Below are 9,720 nucleotides of genomic sequence, written 5' to 3'. Positions count from 1 at the left end.
CGCTATCGCTCCAGACGCCGTTCGATTTGATTCTCCGGAAGATTTTTCATCTCGATGACGGGAACAGGTCGTCGCCGGCTGTTGTTGGGATCCTGCACGACGAGGGGTTGAAGAAGAAGAGGGTTGTGGATTTCGCCACCGCCGTTGTCAATAGGACGGGCACCAAGGATCTTGCTGCCGCCGCGACGATGGTTGATGTCAACGATGACCTTGTTTCGATGCTGGCGGTGGCGTTCGTCAAAACGCTAACCCAGAAGCCATTTTGAGGGTTTGATTCGCTTATGCAAGAAGCTGCATATACTCTCATGTTGATGGCAAAAGGGAATCTTGGAGATGAAGTGAAGCATGCTAGTGATCATGTTGATTTATCAATTTTTCGCTGTCGGAGTCGATGACCATGTACTGATACGTGGGAGGGATGTCGATTCCGATCCGGACGAAATACTCTCCGCTCCCTTCCACCACGTCGTTAGAGTCGAAACACTACTACAGAAAAGGCTTTTCGCCACGGTTCCGCACGCCCTTTAGCCACGGTTTAACCGTGGCGATAGCGAGCGTGGCAATTGCTCTATTGCCACGGTTCAAGGTTGAACCGTGTCAATTGGTTAGCCTATTGCCACAGGTCATCAAGTGTAACCGTGGCAATAGAGTCCACATATGGCCACGGTTACGTACTTAACCGTGGCAATAGGGTACACATATGGCCACGGCTACGCGCTTAACCGTGGCAATAGATACCTTATTGCCACGGTCCCGTGCTTAACCGTGGCAATATGTAGACTCTATTGCCACGGTTATAACCGTGGCAATATGTGGTTCACCTGGTCTGGGAAATTGCAACATCCATATTTTTTTTATTTGACCTGTTCTATGCATAAATTGCAGTACATTTTTTAAGAAATAAATTACATAAAATCTCATGTCCAGAATAACATTAACATATTCTAGAAGATAATTACTCAAATGTGCCAACAACAAAACAATGCTAAAACCCATGTCACTTAACAAATTTGTCTAAAAATACTAATTGTTGTTGAGAACACACTCTCTCAAGAACTTAAACCAAATAAGCTACATCAGTTAAAAGCATGAATTAATAATGACAAAACATGCAGCTGGAACAACAACAAACAACAATGAGGTTGACTCATCATCAGCCTCTTTTATTGATGAAAAAACAGCAGCTTGACAAACCCCCGGCCACTACTTGAAATCACCAAAGCTTGGCAGTCCACACTAGGCAAAATTCTTTAACACATAAGTAGCCCACTCTTCTTTAATTTCATTTAGTTGATACTCATCGTAGAAGCCAAATTGACAATCAGAGAAGTACTGCAAAATGATGGTAAAAGTAAAATTAAGAATCTTAGAAGGGAAAAGATAGAGTCAATACTTAACTTTCTTCTATTTTGATCACCTCTTCTTCCCTAAACGAATCTATCCTCTTTGACTGCTTCTTCCCTGATGAAGGTTCGGAGATTATTTTGCTGCTACCGTTAGATGTTACTGAGGATATGCCTGATCCATCAAATCTGTCCGATGAGTTTCTTGGCCCATCAGAAATGGGGGATTTCATGGATTCGCTTCGTGGATGCTTGGTCAATGAAGCCTTGATTGATCGTGGAATGCATTTTGAATGTCCTGAGGATGTTTCCTCTTTGTCTTCTTGTGGTTTCTGGTCTTTATATGTCCTGCACATTTGTGCATTGGTTATGTTATAGATGACACATTGGCCAGGATGTAATGTAATAATAACTATCATGTTCCATTCAGAATCCAATCATAACCAAAGAAAAAACTGTAAATCATGAATCCAAAAAGCCAACCACATTAATCATTGACCCCAGTGGCATGTTATATAGATTAGCCTCCATGTAAAGAGCTCATATTAAAAGAAAGAAATAAAACAGCAATGATGCTCATAATAACATGATATATGTGCCTCTATTTATTATTTTTCAGATTATCACTCCACCCCTTTTTGTCCTTTCCTTTTCCTTTTGTTGAGAAAAGGGAGGTGGTCTGATATTAGATATTTCAAGTATTCTTTTTTTTAATCAGCATGTTATGTTCACAAAACAGCAATTCTTTGTAACCTTTAAGAAATAAACATATAAACAAGCATGTGAAAGTACTTATATTTCATGAATTTCTGTTAGCTTTAACAGCCCATTGACAAAAGAAATACAAAAACATAGGCTTTTTAACCATGATCAGAGGGACAGAAGATGTTCAAGTGATTTCTTTTAATAAAAACCTAAAAATGCTAAGTGATATGGGGGAAATAGTGAAAGCATTTGCAAAATGTCAATGTGTGGACTTTGATTTGTAACAATTCACAGCTTAGTGGATGTTATGTTACTTTTGAAATCATTCATTTAATGTTGGAGAATATAACTCAAGCTGAAAAAATATTTTCAGATCTGAGAGAAACTCAATTAGCCTTCTATGAACAGATTCAAGCAGTTAGCATTATCACCTATAGACCACTTGCACAAATCACTGGTTTTCTTCCTAATCTGGCATTATTCACAATTCAAAACTTAAAGAATCACTAGATTCTAGATATCAATCCTGTTGCTACATCAGACCTTAAGCAATCCATATACTATTTCCTCAACATTGAATAACTATTTGATTATGACTAGTCCATTTCTTACAAAATTAAGAAAACATCAGCATGCATAACTCTTCCACGTGCGAATTTGTAATGCTGTAAGAGAATATTTGAAATCAAGACTTACCTTTCATCATTGTAGGAAGAAGAACGTTTCAGAACTTTATGTGCCTCTCCTTCCTTCAGTTTAGTCTCAATTAAGCTCCCACTAAAGTATTCTTTGTCTTCCAACCTAAGATTCATCAGCTTTGGATTCTCTGCTAAGCAATCAAATTCCCCTAACATAAAAGAAGTGGAGAACAGCGGAGAAGGGAATTTTGAATCAGAAAACCTATGCTTATTCAGCTTTCACTTCTGGAACTTCAGCTTGACATATTTCATGGCATTCAGGTTCTAATGATCTATCCTCTGTTGATACACCCCTTGTACAAGTTTTCTGAGCTCTGGTTCTGCTAACTTGTTCTTCTGTCTGAGTGGAAGCATCTGCCAATCCATCAGTCTTGTAAATTTTGTACTCTGTCAATGCCAAGCTCAGAGAGTCGCTCTTTTCATCCCTAGACTCCGGGGAAACATCCGAGGAGCCCGTATGCGGTTCTTGAGAAAGCTCGTCCTCTTGGGAGGTTCTTGTCTCTTTCCCATTCATGCTAGATGAGGAAGAGGCTTCATCATGACTTCTAGAAGAAGCTGGCCCCGGCAGCAGCTTCACATTCTGCATTTTGACGTTGCTAATGGGACTGAAATTATCTGCAAAGCAAAAGCCACAAAGGCTAAGGGTACATGCATTCTATGTCATTCAGAACCTACCAAATGACTATAATTTGAAGACGAATAAACAAAATATCTTCTTTACCTGAATTGGATTCATCAAAGAGCTCAGAGCCTTTGAGGACATACTCATTTCCATGGGCTGGTAAAATTAAATCATCTTCAGAAAGATCATGCCACACAAATCCACTCTTGTAGCTTCTGAATTACAAGAAAAACTAATATCAATGATTAAAATTGTATGCAGTAATTACTAAACTATTATTCAAAAGGGAAACAAGGGGCAAAGAAGAAGCCTATCAAGAGCATGTTTGGATTCTCGTAAAACCTTCCAGAATTAATTGCACTCCCACAAAAACAACTAGGATTAGCTTCTTATAGAATCAATTCTTCATTCCTAGGTGAAAATCTACTGTGTATCCAAACATGCACCAAGTTTCTTGATTTCCCCCTTTCTTTCTTTTTTCTCAACACAAATTAAACAACAAGACATAATGACATAGAAAGTGTTAAAAACTTGCTCACCTCTTACAAGACCATGAATACAAGGAAGCCATGCCTCTACCTCTCAATGCATTTAGTCTATCAATCACATCTGCACAAAAAACAAACAAACCCCTCAAAAACCACAATCCACAAAGGAAAATTTTAAAACCCTACAACCACATACCCAAAACAAGAGTACGGAGTGAGAACGGTACCTGTGGATGGTACTTGCAGTGAGAACGGTGAAAGAGTACAGAGACGGCGGAGGAGAAGACGGAAATCGAACAACTACTGTGAACGACAGCGAACAGCTACTGTGAAATCGAACAGCTACGGTATCTGACAACGAGCAGCTACTGTGAACGACGAAGCAAGAGGGAGATCATTGAGAACGAGAGGGAGAGGAAGAGAGGGAAATCGTGTTCTCATACGTGTTCTTGAACTGAGTCGAGGCGGAGGAGAAGAGGGAAATCGTGTTCAGGTGAGTCTTTGCTGGGGTTTCTAACTGAGGAGAAGAGGGAACTGAGGGTTAGGGTTATGTTGGGGTGGAGAGTGCGTGTGGGGAGGGAAAAAATTTGGAGTACTGGAGCCAAATTGTTAATTTGCTGGGGTTTCTAAAAAACATAGCCTATTGCCACGGTTCCTAAAAATAATAATAAAATATTTCCCCATTTTGCCACGGTTCCGTGTATAACCGTGGCAACTGACCTTTAGCCACGGTTCTGCCTATAACCGTGGCAATTGAGGCGTGGCGAAAAGCCATTTCTGTAGTAGTGAAAGCAGCAGCCTCCACTAATTCCTCTGCATAGTTGTTGCTGCTCAGCGGCAGAGGAAAAAGGTTTTTTTGAGATTGGTTGTTGTTCTTGGTGATGAAGGAGGAAGGAGAGCTTGGTTTCTTGTCTGGGTTCAATTTGGGGATGGGGAAGATTTGTAATTGGGTTCAATTTTGGGATGAAAGGGTTTAATTAGGGATTGGTTATAATTAGATTATTAGGTTAGTTTATTATTTAGATTATTAGATTGTTTAGTTAACGGATTATTAGATTAGGTTTTTATTAAGTTTTTTAAAATTTTTTTCTGATTAAATAATTGAGTTGGAATTATTATTTTTTAATTAAAAAAAATTATAAAAGCCACGTGTAATTGATGACTATGACAAAATTGAGGTCTGGCAGCATTTGACCTTAATTGAATTAAAAAAAAAAATTCTTAGGGACCCAATTTGATGCGAAAATTTTACAGGCCCTGAAACTGATTCCCTTTACAATTTCAGGGGTCTTCTGATGTATTAAGCCAATAATGAATGGTGCGAAATTTGGGGGTAAAATATAGTTTTGGCTCACCATTTGGGTCTGCAAGTATTTGATATGGGGGTAAAATATATTTTTTATTTTTCTTAACTAATTTCAAATAAAACTTCATTTATAATCACATTTTTATAAATGGTTTTTTTTTAAAATCAATTTAATTCATTATAAAAATTGTATTATTTAAATATTGTAAATGAAAATGATCATTATATTATCAAATTAAAAAAAATAAAATAAAATAAGTTCAATTATATCATATAAACAAGGAATTTTTTTTTTTAAACTATATAAACAAGGAATTTTATAATAGAAAAATTCAATTATTTTAATAAATTAGGTGAATCTGAAAAGTCAGAGTCTTAAAACTCTTTGAATTTCTAAATTTTATCATCAAAACACACACAAATATTCATATGTGGGTTTTAGTATTTAGAATGTTTTTCCTGTTTATTTTTCTTAATGCAAACTATAACACATCTTCTAAGACAAAAGGATCGAGGCAAAATGCTATAAATAAAGCTCAAGTTGATAAGTTAACTAATTTACGAACTGTTGATCCAATTTCTTAGAGGCTGAAAATGGAATCTCATTCTATGCATTCCAGTTGCTGGTGGTTCAGATTGAACTGCTTCAACGCCATTGCTTAGCGACCTATATATGAAGCACCGATTTCGACACAACACAGCGACATGACATGATACCGACACCCTAACATGGTTAATCTTCAAAAAGTATGACATTATGACACCGCTTATATACATAAATGTGCGTGCGCGTGCTTCGTGCATGTGGGTAGATAGGTAGATAGATATATTGACATTCTGAAAGTCAATATAAATTAGTCTATTCACAAAGACAACATGAAACCAATTTCCTAAACTCTATATATATGTGAACTTCATAAATTACTAAGAGAAACCATTTTACAAAGTAACATCTTTGTCTAAAACAAAAAAAGTTAATCTATCTAATAGTTTTCACCTCATTCTTGATCATCACTAGTGAAAAGTATAACCTTAGTCTAGTTCATCAAGTGAAAAATGTAATTTCTTTTATGGTTTGACTTCTAATTTTTTTAAAGGGAAAACTATGAAAATGGTCCCTGATGTTTGAGCGAGTGTTGGTTTTGGTCCCTTCCCGGAGTAACTTCCGGAAATAGTCCCTCCGGTGAGCCAAACCGCCGTGCTAGAGTTTAAGTCCGGCAACCTGCTCACATGGACACGCCACGTCAATTAATGAGATGACGTGGTTTTTTTTATATTTTCAATTAAAAATAAATAAAATTAAAAAACCTTTAACCCATAATTTTAAACCTTTTCTAATCTTATCTTCTTTTTTTTCTTTTAAAAAATCCTAATCTTATCTTCATCTAAGCATCATCGACAATTCAGATCTTCATTTTTTTTTTTAAATTATTATATTCATCTTATCATCATTGACAGAAACACAACACACAACAGGGATATGCGGTTGCAGCTTCATGTTCTTCCCTTCCTTATACATCTTCCTTTCTAATCCTCTTTCCTTCTCGGTTCTAATTTGTGGGAGGCGGAAGTGGGTTTCATTGCAGATCTGTCGTTGGGGTTCATGGGTTTGAAGAGAAAGAAGTGGGTTTGGCTTCAGATCTGAACAGGAGTTGCGATGTTTGGCTGCGTTCGAGCTCCATCGCCGCTTTGGAGACCAAGTTCGCACCTCCATCACCACCACGTTTGCAGCTTCTCTTTCTCTTCCTCTTTCGTCTTCTCTGTTACATCTCTCCCACGCCCTTTCTGTCTCTCAATGGGTTTGGATGCAAACCCATAAACATATCAATCAAACCCACCAACAGCCACACCCCCAATCGCAAACCCAACACCCAGATCCATCCAACCCCACCGCGAGCCCCACTACAAGCCCCACGAAGAAGGAGATGAAGGAGGAGGAAGATCCAGATACTGTTGTTGCTGTTGCTGGGTTCGGTAGGGAAAATGATGGAGATTGTTGGTGACGGAAGGGGTGGTGGTGAAGTTGTTCTAGGGGGAGAGGGATCCTGAAATTTGACAAAAAAGAGGAAACTTGCTAGTGTGTGGGTGAAACAGAGAAAGAACAGAGCAGAGAAAACAAAATGAGAGAAAAAGAGAGGGAAGGTCGATGATTTGGGTTTGGTTTCCAGAAATCATGGCAAGGGCTTTGATTGTGAGTGTTGAAGGTGGGTTTGGGGCGTTGGCTGGCTTGGAATGGTGTCTGGTGATGTTCTTAATCAAATGAGGTTTCAATCTGGAAGGTTTTGATTTGTATAAATTGGAAGGTTTAAATTGGATTAAGATTGCTGTAAAAAAAAGAGTAAAAATTGGATTAAGAGTAATTAGGTTTAATTGCATTAAATTAATTAGATTTATTTTTAATGATTTACTGATTTAAACGAAAATAATAAAAAAAAAAATCCACGTCGGCTCCTTAATTGACGTGGCTATGCCACATATGCACGGTGGCCGGAGCAACTCTCCGGCGAGGTCCAAGCATGGCGGTTTGGCTCACCAGAGGGACTATTTCCGGAAGTTACTCCGGGAAGGGACCAAAACCAGCGCTCGCTCAAACATCAGGGACCATTTTCATTGTTTTCCCTTTTTTAAATTATAAGTGTCCTAGATGTGTCTGAGCTAAGAAGATGTGTCGGTGTTCGATCAATAAAGATGTGTCGGCTCAAGTGTCCGAGCTGTAAAAAAATATTATTTTATTCGGACACTGCAAAGAAGCGTCTGACACGTGTCATGTCGGTGTCCAACATTGGACACTTCATATCTCAAAGGTGTTCGTGCTTCATAGGTACTGAGTCTAGCAAAAACTTACTTATCCATCTTGTCTCTTATAGACATAGTACCATAGCTTAAAAACTCGGACCGAACAAAAAGACAAGCACTTCTTCTTCCAAGGGGTACAACCTTTTCTGAAATTTGTTGATTACATTATCCCATGTGATAGTGTCGCCAAGTATGCCAAGCCCTAACTAAAGCATGCAATTCCTTATCATATGTAGAGTAGTTAAGGACGACCTCATTTAATTTTTCACTAAAATAGGCAATGAGATGAACCTCCTGCATTAAAACAACACTTATCCCTGCCCTATACGCATCACATTCAAGCATATACCAATTCAAGCATAAAGAATTTTGAGCAAGCAGAGAAGACATACATTAATGCTTGGAATATATTGTTATCACAGAAGACTCGACTACTGAATTGCATTAAGGCAGTGATAGCCCATTGAAATGGAATGTTGAGCACTTAATTGACGACGCTTTATTGAGAATTCTTTCTGGGGGGGGGGGGCTGGGAATGCCTTAACCATTGCGTTTTTGTTGATGTCTCATGAGTTGAACCATTATGGATCTTGGAAGAGATCCATGCCCGTATTGTTTAGCGATTCTTCACAAAGACATGGATCGCTAATCTCAAGTGGTCAATTCAACTTGATTTTCACCACCGATTTAGCCATGAGTCATTATCAACAAGAGAAACAATTTAAATGGTGATTAACCAAGCTAATTTTTTTTTTATCGTGAATCGGTTTAAACATATAAAATTAGGAACAATAAAAATTAACTAAGACATGTTCTATAAATGATGTATAATTAATGACAAACAACCAAACTACCCTTCTCCATACACCACAACATATTAAAAAAAGTGAACCATATAAATCAAATTTTGTAAAGATAGTATACTAGCAAATGGATTTAGGATGCAATTAAAACATTGAATGACATGAGCTATAAAATAATGGGGGTGTAGAGTACATAATAAATATATATATATATATATATATATATATATATATATATATATATATATAAATTATACAGTGTATGACCAAACGTTGTATAATATATAAATATTATAAAGTCTTATCTTATCAGGTCTAATACAATATGATATTATACTATATAACATACCAAACAGATCCTTAATGTTTAATATACCACATATTTGCCTTGAAAAATGTGTGTTTTCAATATAATTTTATCATTGAGAAATTATGTGAGTTTTATGAAATAAGAAATAACTTGCAAGTGAATTTAGCGTGAATGTATAAGAAAAATACGCATCAAAATGGGGAGTTGGGTTTGGCACCCCACCTATGGGGTGCCACCCCCACTTTATCAAATACGGAATTTAAAATTCCGTATTCTCCCTATTGAATACGGAACTTAAAATTCCGTACTGTATTTAAGCATGCGTGTCACATTTTCAACCACTCATTATATACTAAAACAGATACGGAATTTTATTTTCCGTATTGATACGGAACTTTAAATTCCGTATTTGAGTTTGGTTCCTATTTCTGATTTTGAAAAAACCCTAATTTTTTGCAGTATTTATTTGCCCCTTTTGGTTACTTTATCAAATACGGAATTTAAAATTCCGTATTCTCCCTATTGAATACGGAACTTAAAATTCCGTACTGTATTTAAGCATGCGTGTCACATTTTCAACCACTCATTATATACTAAAACAGATACGGAATTTTATTTTCCGTATTGATACGGAACTTTAAATTCCGTA

At 37.1% G+C, this 9,720-nt stretch overlaps 1 pseudogene; it reads right to left on the bottom strand.

Moving 5' to 3' along the window:
* Positions 1-997: 997 nt before the first annotated feature.
* LOC130732764 (protein SOSEKI 3-like) lies at positions 998-4,013 on the bottom strand (annotated as a pseudogene).
* Between the last annotated feature and the right edge of the window lie 5,707 nt (positions 4,014-9,720).

The sequence above is a fragment of the Lotus japonicus genome, chromosome 1 (assembly GCF_012489685.1).
Source record: "Lotus japonicus ecotype B-129 chromosome 1, LjGifu_v1.2".
NCBI lineage: Eukaryota > Viridiplantae > Streptophyta > Magnoliopsida > Fabales > Fabaceae > Lotus > Lotus japonicus.
Note: the sequence above shows the minus strand (reverse complement) of the source record. Positions and strands in the feature narration are given on the sequence as shown.